Raw genomic sequence first — 13,974 nt, 5'->3', positions numbered from 1 at the left:
GCAGTACAGATGTATTCCAAAACCCTTTACCTGAACTGGACAGCTCAAGGTTCCATTGCTAGAACAGGCAGACATTCATCTCAGGGAGGTTGTGAGAATGTTCTATTTAGAGTACACTCAGTGTAATCTTTAACTGCATAGTGCTTCAATATCACAGTGCTAGGCACCTTAGAAATACAGCTAGATGGTTAAAATCTACCACTGATTGGTTAGAACTGAAGGCTGCAACTGCTTGAAGGTTGTGTAGTGGTAGAACTGGGTGAACACATACAAAAAGTTGCCCAAACATCCACATCAACAAAAATCTGACTTTGCTTTGCGCAAATATGTTAGGAAATGAGCAGGACTGTTAACAGATATAAAGAAATCCTGTGAAGAATATTTTCAGAAAACTCATTTCAGACTTAACATTGCAAGCATTCACACAGGTAACATGATTCTAAGAATTATGTTTTCCTGGTCAGGGAACAAAACAGTATTATGTGACTAGTATGGTCACAGTCAAAACAGAGCAAGGCAGCTAGAGTTTGGTTATTGAATGTTTGCAAAAAACTGCTTGTAAAAAGTCTGCAGTCCAAGAATTAGTTCCAGGATGGTTTGGTGAACATCAATCTTAAGTAAATGGTACATTTATGGACTCATGGACAATTTGCAAACAGAAAAAGAAACTGCATTAATCAAGTTATTTGCTATAAAATTTTCCTCAGCTCTATGCCAAGGGAGTCAGTTGATTCCAGCTTTCAGAAGAAGCCATTGACATCAATGGGAGTCTTTCCATTGACTGTAGCAGGCCCTGGATCGTTATCTACATGCTTTTCTATGGCCAGGGTGTGTATCATTTTATGTCCATCACATACCTTCGGAGCAATCACCTCATGGAAGATATGGAACTTTGATGGCTTTTCTAGCCTTGAATTTACTGAAACAGAGGTTCTCTAGGTGTGGTCTGCTGAATACAGGGTGCAGTGAGCACCTGAGGCTTCCCCCAGTATGGGACTTCCCATAGAGACAGCATAGGCTTCACTATACCACCCCCTTATGGTACCCGAGTATAGGCAGCATACTGGGGATGTGCCAGCAGTAAAAGGTGGCATGGCCAGAACAGCTGTGAAATAGCCTCTAGGGAACCAGTACAGTCAACTATAATTTAAATCAGCCCCACAGTCAGTTCAGTTACAGTGGAAATCATGTATGGTCTTAGAGTTCGCGCATTCATCCCTCTCTCCAGTAGCATTTCAGCATCTCAGACATGGCATCCTTGCTTTGTCAAGGAACGCACTCAATTATACTTCCATTGTCCTTTGATATTTAGCTGAGCTCACCCTAGCTGCTAACAGAGAGGTTGTATGGTGGGTGCTAGAGAGAGTCTCTCTGCCAGTGTAATCAGTGCTGGCTGGAAATCTGCTTCACTGCATGGACAGTTTGTTTTTTATCTCCCGTCATTAATCATACTTCACCGCAAAGGCTCTTTTAAACCTGAATATGAATTATGTAAAGACACAACATTTCTTCGTACAACTTGGCTCTTCCCATGTCCCAGGAGCTCTTTGCTGGAAGTATCAAGAGGGAAGGCAGTTCCCTTTCAGTCACACCTTTAAAGTTAGCATATTTCTCACATGCATACATACCCCAATCCCCATCCTGCCCTGTCCACCTCAATATGGGCAAAAGAAAGTGCTCTGACAACCCTCCGCATCTTGACCCATGGCCAAAGTTTAACTCCATCCATGAAATTCTATATGTGCCTATGTAAAACAAAATGTAAATCAATCTGGTAATCCTCACTACTTGTGAGTCACCGAGATGTGTTACACAGCTCATAATTCAATGGACTATCTGAACAGCATAGGAAGTGGCTTACAGGACATTTCTTTACATAATGGGCTTCACCCACAGGAAGTGCATCTCCTTATGGCTAGGTCTAGGAATGAGCTTTCACTTCATCTAGCACCTCCTGTTGTCAGTTGCTTGCACTATGGTCCCTCTTTCTTTTCACAATTTGAAGAGTTCCCTCTTTGCGACTCAGCCCTCCAGCTAGATCACTATAACAGTCCCCCCTTCTGTGGTATCAAAGTCCCACTGGACAGGCTGTCCGGATGCCACCTCAGACAGTCTTCTATTCCACCTCTAGGTCTTGTGTCATTGGTTGGCAGGAGAACCCAGCCCTTCCTGTTACTCATGTCTGGGAACTGAGGGGGTAGGAGAGCCCTAATATAGGCTGTAATCTCTAGCAGATAATTCCCTTGGCACAGGAGAACTCCCTGCCTTCACTTCTGTCCCACCCCTTCCATCATCGGGGGTGTGATTTTTGGCAGGAGGGGGTATGTCAAGGGTAGGAAGAGGATGTGGAAGAGTTCCAAATTACTACATCAGTCCTTCACTAACGTAGCTTTTTCCTCTGGCATTGGCCAAATGGAGCTGTGGTGTAGGAGAGAATCTGTCCTATTTTCTGCTTATTTTTAAAATGAGAATCCCAGGTTTTATCTCGTCTTTTTTTTCCTAAAAGTCCCTATGGATGACTGGAGAACTAGCAGGTTTATGACATCAGAGACACCAAGGAATTGTCACCTGATTCACTGAGAAAGGGAATTATTTTTCTTCAAGCTGTTTACTTTTTGTTTGTTTGGCCAGTGCAACTCTCTGTGCAGAAATAGCCTGAGACAGCCTGAAACAGTAACTTGGAGCGGCGTAAACTGAGTGTCTCCTTTGTTAACTCAGAAGTCCAATGAAGATGATTTCAAATGTCAACATTGTTAACTGTTTCACTGCTAACCAAATCATGGAGAAAAGGAGAGCGAAGGCCATTTTATGAAGAGCTGCACAATCTGCTCACAGTGACTGCTTATTGTGCCACAAGTGAATGGTGCTTAGGTCATTTGCTATTTTCTCCGATCAAGGCATCAGCTTGAAGGAGATTAGTAGAGTCCAGCAGGATGTCTGAGCTCACTGACAGGGAGCTGAGGCCCAGGAGGGGCCCAAAAGCCCAATCAAGCCCCTCCAAGGGAGCAAGGAGAAATTTATAGCCGGTACAGTTAAGGCCAATAAGCAGAAGTGTTCAAAGTATATCAGAAATAGAAGAAATCCTAGCTATGGTATTGGTCCATTGGAAGTGGTAGAATTGTCAATAATAATGCAGAAAAGGCAGTGCTCAATAAATATTTCTGTTATGAATTTAGGAAGAAGCCAGGTGATGTAGGCATATCAAATGATGATGAAATATATTCTATTCCAACAGTCTGTAAGGAGGATATTAAACAGCAGCTACATAAACCAGACATTTTGAAATCAGCAAGTCCAGATAACTCGCATCAATGAGTTTTTAAAAAGCTGGCCAAAGAGCTCTCTGTACCACTAATGCTTATTTTCAGGTCGTCTTGGAAATTCTAGAAGACTGAAAAAAATATTGTGCCAATATTTTGAAAGGGTAAATGGGATGACCTGAATAATCACAAGCCTGTCAGCCTGACTTCAATCCTGGGCAAAATAATATAATATCTGATACAGGACTTGATCAATAACGAGTTAAAGAGAGCAATATAATTATTACCAATCAATATGGAGTTATGGAAAATAGATATTGTCAAACTAACTTGATATCTGTTTTTGATGAGATTACATATTTGGTTGATAAAATAGTATTAATGTAATATACTTAGACTTCTGTAAGACATTTGAGTTGGTACTGCACAACATTTTGATGAAGAAACTAGAACAATATAAAATTAACATGACACATATTAAATGGATTAAAAACTGGCTAGCTGATATGTCTCAAAATGTAATTGTAAATGAGGAACAAGTGAGTGTCTAGTGGAGTTCCACAGAGATTCTTGGCGCCATGCTATTTAACATTTTTTTCAGTAACCTAAAAGAAAACATAAAATCATTACTTATGAAACTGCAGGTGACACAAAGACTGGGGGAGTGGTAAATAATGAAGAAAATGGTCAAAGATACAGAGTGATCTGGATCATATGATAAGCCAGGCTCAATCAAACATTATGAGTTTCAATACAACTAAATGTAAGTTATAAATCTAGCAAAAAAAGAATGTAGGCCATACCTACAGGACTCTACCCTAGGAAGCAGTGACTCTGAAAAATATTTGGGAGTCATGGTGGATAAACATGAGCTGTGGTCAAAAGGGCTAATGCAATCTTTGGATGTATAAACAAGAGAATCTGGAGTCGGAGTAAGAAGTTATTTTACCTCTGTATAGGCACTGGTGTAACTGCTACTGTCTGAAATATTAGGTGTCCACAGTTCAAAAGGATATTGATCAATTGGAAAGGGTTCAGAGAAGAGCCATGAGAATGATTAAAGGATTAGAAAACTTGCCTTATAGTGATAGACTCAAGGAGCTCAATCTATTTAGCTTAACAAAGAGAGGGTTAAGGGTGATTTAATGACAGTCTATAAATATCAACACTGGAAACAGAAGTTTGATAAGAGAGGGTTTTTCAGTGTAGCAGAAAAATATATAATACAATTCAATGGCTGGAAGTTGAAGCTAGACAAATTCAGATTAGAAATAAGGTGTACATTTTTAACAGTGAGGGTAATTAACCATTGGACCCATTTATTGAGGGTTGTGGTTGATTCTACATCACTATACATTTTTTAATCAAGGTTGGGTGTTTTTCTAAAATATTTGCTCTAATTCAAACAGAGCTATTGGACTTGAAGCAGGAATGAATTCAGGGAAGTCCTATGGCCTGTGAGGTGCAGGAGGTCAGACTAGATGATCACGGTGAATGGAAAGCCAAGCCCAAGCACAGTATGCAGGGCCACTGACACAATCTCCTGAGAACAGAGTCTCCTTGTAGGGGGTCAAAAGTGCAAAGCTTATTCTATGGGTGAAGTATGGAAAAGAACCACTGCCTTTTCTTTTCCTATTCACACCAGCAGTGAACACTTCTGCTTGTGTAATACTTCGGTGGCTCTATATATCTAAGCAAAGGGCTCCCGCTTCCCAACAGAAAATGACAATCTGTCTATCTGGAAAAACCAGAACCTTAATGAGTGCACAGACTTTTATAGCAAATCTTGTGGTCATGGAGTGAAATTGGAATGACATGAGCATATGGAATTGAAAAGGGAGGTCTTCTTCAGTCACTAATGAAAGCTAAGAGCTCAGTCATGTCTCAGTTACTGACAGATGATCAACAGTCTTTTAATGTTGCCATGAAGGTGGGGCAAAGAAGAGAATAAGTGACAAACCTTCCAAGATGATGAGATCAGATCCATGATGAGTATAACATTATAAATTGTCAAATTGGGAGGACATATTTCAGGGAGGGTCCTGCAGAGGGCTGTCTTGGGTCCAGTACTAGTTAATATTTTCACTAATGACTTGTATGATATAGTGCAGAGTATGCTTATAAAATTAGTGGATGACATCAAGCTGGGGGTTTTTGCAAGTACTTTGGAGGACAGGATTAGAATTCAGAATTATCTTGATAAATTGGAGGATTGGTTTGAAATCAGTAAGATGACATTCAATAAAGACAAATGCAAATTACTACACTTAGGAGAAAAAAAATCAAATGCAAAAATACAAAATGGGGAATAACTGGTTGGGCATCAGAACTGCAGAAAAGGATCTGAGGCTTATATCACAAACTGAATATGGGTGAACAGTGTGATGCTACTGCAAAAAAAGGCAAACGTCATTCTGGGATATATTACCAGTAGTGTCAAATGTAAAACACGGGAAGTCACTTTTCCACTCTACTTGGTTCTGGTGAGGCCTCAGCTGGAGTGTTGCGTCCAGTATTGGGCTAAACTTCTGCCTTTCTGACTTTGTCTTTTTATATACCAAGGGGATTTAAACAAAATAAATCAATTGATAAGCACAACTGTCTCTGACCTTCCCCAGCAGAAGGCAGACTCCCGTACTAGGGAGCCAAATGAAAACGTAGCTCTCCCACAAGCTTCTGGAGGAGCCACTAGTCAGCACCACTCAGTCTTCAAAGGCAGAAGAGGAACTGACAGCAAACAACTGGAACACTCCATTTTTTCTCCACCCACAATCCCTGGGTTGCAACTGCATGTCTTCCAGCGGCTCTCATTTCCTTAAGCTTGCTAGCCAAGTTACTCCAGTATCTCAAGGCCTGAGGCTAGGACCCAAGAGTGGGGATCTATTACAAATACCTTATGTTTTCCATTGTGCTTGTTGCAGCTGTGTTCATTATGACACACACAGCTGCGTTTGCTAGAGAGGTCATGAACAGAAGGTGTTCACTTTAATTTTGCATTCATTCTTCTCTCCATTGTAGAGCTTAATATAGCCTCTTCATGAGAACATTAAAACCAGAATCATAGCTGCCCTGGTGTCAAGAGCCCCTCTAACATAGGGGAAGGAAGGAAGTGACTGACAGACACAGTTATGACCCCAGAATTAATCTTGCCTGTTAGGAGTCCTTACTGGATTTAACAGATGATATTTTGAGGCCCATACAGATGTTTCATATATTGCTGCAAAAGGTGTTTCCAAGGTGACAGCTGTGCAGAGATTCCACAAGCAAGGGCCTTTATTTAAGACAGATGTGTCTGAAAAAGCCTTTTTTCCTTCCTTGTATGCCAGGAGATATTTGCTAATAGCAGTCATGTATAGGCCATATGCCATTATAGGCAATCTCGTCATACCATCCCCATAAATTTATCAAGCTCAGTGTAAGCTGGTGGCACGGTCCGGCCGGACCATTGCGACCCTCCCTTGGGCCCAGGCTCCGAGGAAGGCCACAGCGCCTTCTTTTAGAAGTTTACAAGTCTTTAACCCTGGCCCCCAACGGCGTGGGCTAGCAAGCGGTCTGGTGCCCCCGACCCTCAGGCAAGGTGGGGCAGGCAAAGCAGTCTATTGTCCTTGGCCTTCCCACAGGTGGGGCTGGTAACACAATCTGATGCCCCCAGTCCTGAGGGAGGGCAGGGCAGGCAAGCAGTTTACGGTCCCTGGCCCGCAAGCCAGGCAGGGCTAGTGGGGCAGTCAATAGCCCCTGGCCCTCCCACAGGTGGGGCTAGCAAAAATAGACTGAGGCCCCCAGCCTCATAGGCAGGAGGGGCCAGTAGAGCTTGGTATCCTCTGGTTAGCCAATGCAGAGGATCAAGACTAGAACTGCACATGGTCTTCCAGATGAGGTCTCACCAGTGCTTTGTATAGTGATAATAACACTTCCCTATCTCTAGTGGAAATACTTCGCTTGATGAATCCTAGGATTGCTTTGGTCTTTTTTATGGCCACATCACATTGGGGGCTTATAGTCATCCTGTGATTGACCAATACACCCAGGTCTTTTTCGTCCTCTGTCACTTCCAACAGATACATCCCCAGATAACTCATTGTAGTCTCCCCTTTAACCAGTTTCTTACCCAACATTTTCAATTCTCATATCAATCCCCAGCATCTCCCATTTTAACTAATAATTTCCCATGTGGATCTATTTCCAATGCTTTACTGAAATCCAGGTAGATTAGATTACTGCATTCCTTTGTCTAGAAAATCGCTTATCTTCTCAAAGAAAGAGATCAGTTTGTACTGGCATGATCTACTTTTTATAAACCTACGTTGTATTTTATCCCAATAACCATTTACCTCTATGTCTTTAATTACTCTCTCTTTTAAAATGTGTTATAAGGCATTGCATACAACTGAGGTCAAAGTAACGGGTCTGTAAGTCACTTTGTTCTCCTTTCTTAAATATAGGTACTATATTTGCAATTCTCTAGTCATAGTGTACGACCTCCAAATTTATGGATTCATTAAAAATCCTTGCTACTGGTCTTGTAATTGTATGTATCAGTTCCTTTAATATTCTAGGATGGAGATTATCTGGGCCTCCCTATGAATTTTTTCCCCTTGTTTGGGATGCAGGCTTCAGATAGTTCCTGCAACTTTGATTTACACTAAATCCAAGCCTTCTCCATATTCTTTGAGTTCTTCAGCCCAGTCCACTTCTCTAACTTATTACCTTAATTTTTTTAAGTTTGCCCTTATGAAATCAAGGACTCTAGTTGCACTTATTTTTGTTTATCTTTCCCTTTAGTTTAAGCTGAATTAACTCATGATCACTCAAAGAAAGGTTGTCATCTACAACCGGTTCTGTGAGTTCTTCACAACTTACCAGTGCTAAATCTAAAATGGCATCACCTCTTGTTGGTTCAGTGACTGTTTGATCAAGACATCTGTTAGCTATCACATTCAGGAATATATAGGCTCTCCCATTATTAGTAGCACTTATCCTCCAATCTATATCTGAGAAATTTAAATCTCCCATAACAACACAGTTCCCAGTAGTATTTATTTCATTCAAAATATTAAAGAGGTTTCTTTCCATATCCAAATCATATCCTGGAGGTCTGTAGCAGACCCCAAGGTCTGTCCCAGTGGTGCCTCTGTTACCTTTCTTCCACAAAGTGATTTTCACCCAAACAAATTCCATTTTATCCATTCCATCACCTCTAATAGCCTACTTCATCATTAATATACGATGCTACTTATCACCTTTATCTTTATTTGTCTTTCCTGAACAGTTTATATCCTTCAGTATCTGAAGTCCAGTCATAACTATTACTCTACCATATTTCTGTTATCCCTGTAATATATGGTTTCACTTCCAGAACCAATAGTTCTAGTTCCTCCATTTTATTACACAGGCTCCTAGCAATGGTGTAAAGATATCTTAATTGTTTCTGCTTGGCTTCACCCAGATTCCTCACCTAATTAGGTACAGTCATTTTACAACCAATATTGCCTACCTGACTGTTTCTCTCACTGCCACTGTCTTTCCTCTTGTTGTCCATTCTCTTACCCTCCGTTGCTCCTTTTTCCATTGCTGTATTTTCTTTTTACATGATTTTCCTCCTGCTCAATATTAGAATCAGGTATGGAAATGACATGAGCCTCTCCCAATCATCTCCCCGAAATTCCTAATTTAAAGCTATCTCCCTGCTCAAGTGGAGTCCATTAAGAATCCTCTAGCCCCACCACCTGCTGCAGGGCAGAAGTTTTGAGCTCCCCAGTCCAGTCTGGTAGGTGGAGAAAGGGGGAAGAAAGGGGGCTCCATGAGCTGCACTTAAACTGTAAAACAGATGCATGTCACTCACAAGCCACAGTTTGGCCACCCCAGCACAGAGTTAACTGAGCCACGGCCAAGTTGTGAGCATAAAAGAATTATGTGGCCTACTGTATGTGTTTCAGTCCTTAATCACTGTCTTAGGGAGAAGCTTTTTGAAGATTATAGACATGCCAGGCCATTGGCATTATGCTCCGGGCCCTGTGTGCTGACCTGTGTTTGGAAAGCTTATTAAACTCGGTTATTGCCATAGGTTATTAAATGCAATGTCTGTGCTTAACCCAAAATTTAGCACAAAGGGTGACCGTGGTAAATGCTGTGCAAAGCAGTCAACACTCTAACAGTGGTTTAAACAAAATTACCAAACCAAAGGACACCAATTTAGTACATTATATTGGCCACTTGATCTGTGTGAAACGTTACAGAACCCAGCTTAGGAAAAAAACTATTTGTAAGAAATCTAAAAGGATTAAGTTAGAGAATGGTGAGGAGACAAATGTGATAATAAAATATAATAAAACTTGGTATCTCTACTTATAAACATCCGTTGAAAAGGTCTTTGTGACTGTGTTTCTGTTACAAGGTCTATGTGGTACATAAATACGATCAAAGTTTTGATGGGCATCTCTGTTTGTTTTCAAGGGCTGTATGTCTTTTTACTAAAAATAGTTTGGGTGACCCCAAGCTATTGTGTCTTTAAGAAAAGAGACCTATTTACAGCAAAAAGCTGAAATACATATAGTAGAATCCAGGGGAAATAAAAAGACAAAAACGTGTTTAAAATAAAGCAAAAAGCTCCTATATTTATTGTATAAAACATGAATGTGAGAGACAGGTGCTTGAGTACAATAGAATTATTGGACCTTGTTGGGGTTGGAAAATTGTCAGTAATTAGGTTTGATGGGCATTTGCCCACAGAAAGGGGGGATGGTGAGCTCTGATTAATATTGAATTAAATGAAACCTCAGGAGTTTGTAGTATGCTATTTGTCAGTCTTTCCAGCAACTCAGAGTCATTAAAAGTTTTTAAATAATATATTTTCAAAAGTAAACACCAGTCTAAGCCATAACACACAAAGAGCATCCAACCTTAAAAGGGCAGAATTTCAAACAACATGTAAAGCATTGGGCACAGACATCAAATAATAAAAATGTATAAAATTAATTATTGAAAATAAAAGGATAACTGGGGAAAAGGCTATAGCTATGGCTCACTAACAAGTCTAAGTGTGGATTTAATTAAAATGGGGTTTGAAGGATATGTGAGGGGTTGTGTGTCTTTTACATAAAAATAGATGGTGAGAACCCAGCTATTGTGTCTTTAAGAAAAGAGATCTATTTACAGCACACACACAAAAACTGTAATGCATGTACTAAAATCCACAGGAAATAAAAAAAAACATTTGTTCAAAATAAAAGCAAAAAACTCCTATATTTTGCACACAAAAAAATGTGGATGTTTGAGACGTACTTGAGTACAACAGAGCTGACTCAACCTATTGAACTATATCAGTTTAACTAGAACCTACTGAAAAAATAGGGTTGTATGGAACTATTATCTTCAGATGTAACCACACACCCATGTTTCCTTAATGTTTCATCAGGGTTAAAGATATTAGATCCTGTTGATGTGGGAAAAATTATCAGTAATTAGGTTTGATGGGTGTTCACCTACAGACGGAGTGGGGGGAGGTGAGTGCTGATTAAAATAAAACCTCAGGAATTTCTAGAACACCGTGGGTAGGTCTTTCTAGCAACTCAAAGTAATTAAAAGTGTAAAAATAACATATTTTCAAAAACAAACAAGCCATTTAACCCAAAACTGAAATGTTGCAAGGGTTCACAAACCTCTATCATATTTACAAAATCAGAATATGCTGTAAGAACAATCATTTAAAAGCTGTGGATGTTTGGAGAGGGGATTACTATGGTTGTGCTATGTTCATTTTTATTTAAAAGCAAACCACAACTTTAAGCACAAAAGAAATGTGTTTAAAATGAAAAAAATCAAACACATTACTTGATATCTGGATGGCCCTCACTCAAGAGAGATTACTGTAATATTAAGGTTGTTGTATATGCTGCTTTACTGTTTAATACTGTAAGAAGGCTCTGAAGTGCTGTTTTTAATTGAAACAGAAAAATATATATTAACTAACAATTAGCCAAAAGCAGCCCTGTTGTTTAGCCAATTTACTTCTCACCAGAGATCACAAAAGGCAATGTTTGGGAAGGGGTGCATAAATGAATCATGTATCTATTAATTAAGAGCTGTAGTGATCAAATCAACCTGATAACTATAGACATTCAAGCCTGTTTGAAACGAAGAGGAAGGTTGGTACAGAAACCTGAGCTTTTTTAGAGTCTGCCTTCCTACAACAGAAACCATCATGGACAGAATGGCTGCTGGTGAACAGCAAGACAAAGTAAGTTGCTTGTTTTATAACTCTGAAAATATATATTCTTACGCTCTGTACATGCTGTCCTTACTAATTATGATATTATATATGTCTTTATTGCAGTTTGATCGGTTTAGTATGGAAACAGCAACCACAAGCAGTATTTTACCAGGACAAAGTAAAACCCTATTTTAACCATAGCTATGTATAATATTGTTTTTTAAAAAAAACCAAAAAACTGCTATTAAATAGGTTGTATGGGAAGGGTTGTACATTTGGGGAATAATACTCACTAAAATTTTGCTTGTTCTTTAAGCAAAAGGCCCAAATACATGTGTGGGAAACCATTTGCCCGCACTCCTTTACCCTGTGCTGACAGTAAATTTCTGAAACTTGCTTTTCACTGTGTGTTTTTTAAAATGCGAGGAGCGGGGAGGATTTAAAAAAAAAAAGTTAATTTTGATGTTTCAGTTGTTTTTTGTGATTTAGGAACATATGTCATGCCTTTTTTTCTATGAGAAAATGTGTGTGTCCTCTCAGGAAAGCAGGGCACATAAAGTTGTGGTTTTTAAAAGTGTTTTGCTGGTTTTGGGCGCTTACATCACTGGGCTTTTTACTCTATGCAAAATGTGTTTTGCATGTGTTTTAAAATGGTTTAAAAAGTTGGATTTAATGTTTAAATTGTTGCTTGTGATTTAAGGGCATATGCAAGAGGTATGTGTGGATTTTTTTTAACTTAATTTTTATTGTTTTTATATATAACATAAACACATAACAAAACAAAACATATATCAATACATGTGCAAGATGGAAATAGCATATAAATAACAAAATTCAACATTCATCATTTGCAAAACCTGGAAAAAAACAAAACAAAAAAACAAATAAACAACCAAAAACCCTGAATCCATAGAGGTCATGCAAGGCATCAATTATTAAAGTGACTAAATAGATAAATGAGAACATAATCTGAGTATTGAGGACTAATATATATTCTATGCAATAGTTTCATGTGTGACCAGACATCCTCATATTTTTTCCAAGTGTTTCCATTAGACAGAGTCATTTTTTTTCCCTATTATTGCAGTAGTAGAAAGCTCCCTAAGCCAATCTGTGTATGAAAGGGAATTGCAGATTTCCATTCTCTCAAAAATAACTCTTTTGGCCACTAAAGTTACTGCAGTCCATTTCTTAATGCTAACTGGTAATATCAACTAATCCAGTATACCTAAAGTATACAAGAAGAAGAAGAAGAAGGAAAGACAGTGACACAAAGTTTTTTGAGAGCTCACGGAATTTGGTGTTCCAGAACGCATGCAATTTTTGACAGGTATAGAGAATGTATGAAAGGTTGTCATGTGGCTATTTGAATCTCCAGCCTTCTCTGTGTGTTGCCAATCTACTCTTAAACATTTTGTAGTCCAGTAGTACCTGTTTAATATCTTGTTCTGGAAGAATTGCAAGGATAAAGAACTTGAAGTATCTTTCACATTAAGCCAGATATCCTCCTAGGTTGTTGTGATAGTCAAGCTAAGTTCTTTTTTGCATTTTTCACAGAGCCTGAGACTGAAAGGGTAATGCAAATCATGAAGCCACCTTCAACTAACTCCTACAAAGTGATTTTTGTCTCCATATTTCTTAACATGTTCTTCTAGAGGTGAGAAATTTTAAATAGACCAATTGTCCCCTAATCTTTGCATGAATCTTTGAGCATAGCCACTGAAAGAAGGAACTGTGAGATAACGGTAGCTGATATTTGATGTTGGGGGGAGGAAGTTAAAACTATTTTGTTGCATAATGTTTGGTTTGGGTGCAGTGGGGAACATGGGTTTGTATAAAAAATGTCTGTGTTTTGGAGAAAGACTAGTTGTAGACACAAACTGTGGGGGGTATTGTGTGCTGCTGTTTGTTTTGCAGTTCGAAATGAATTTTGTAAAGCAGTGACTTTTATATGACTTAAGTGGAAGAAAAACATGCTAAATTAAAAGACTGTTTCATGTGTTTTGTAATAACGTTGCCTTCCCCCTGCCCCCCTCCCCAAGTCAAAACAAGAAAGATCCTTCTACTGTGAAGTAAAATCAAGCACAAAAGAAAAAAAGAAAGAGACAGCTAAAAAATTTCCACAATATCAATAGCTGACAAACCATTGAACCCTAGGAAATATATTTTGCATATTTGTTTAAACGGTTTTTTTTTTAAGCAAATACATAGGGGTGGGTGGGTTTTGATGGGAAAAAGATATTATAGATTTCATTTTTTGTGAATTTTATAAATTGTTTATTTAAAAATAAATTGGAATGAGAAGCCGGCAATGGGAACTACTTAGATTTAGGGATCCGGTGTACTGTGAGGTATTTCGTTTTCTCAATCTTGAGTGAATAAATTCAAGCTGGCAGGTTTTGGAAGTTTGTGTGACACTGTTGACTCAACTCAACATGGTTGACTCATATTTAGCTTATGATCCACTATGACCACCCAGATCCCTTTCTGCAGTACTCTTTCCTA

The sequence above is a fragment of the Emydura macquarii genome, unplaced genomic scaffold (assembly GCF_026122565.2).
Source record: "Emydura macquarii macquarii isolate MOO-44397 ecotype Brisbane River unplaced genomic scaffold, CSIRO-AGI_Emac_v2 contig_1483, whole genome shotgun sequence".
Classification (NCBI taxonomy): Eukaryota; Metazoa; Chordata; order Testudines; family Chelidae; genus Emydura; species Emydura macquarii.
The sequence above is the reverse complement of the archived record's forward strand: the minus strand, read 5'-3'. Positions refer to the sequence as shown.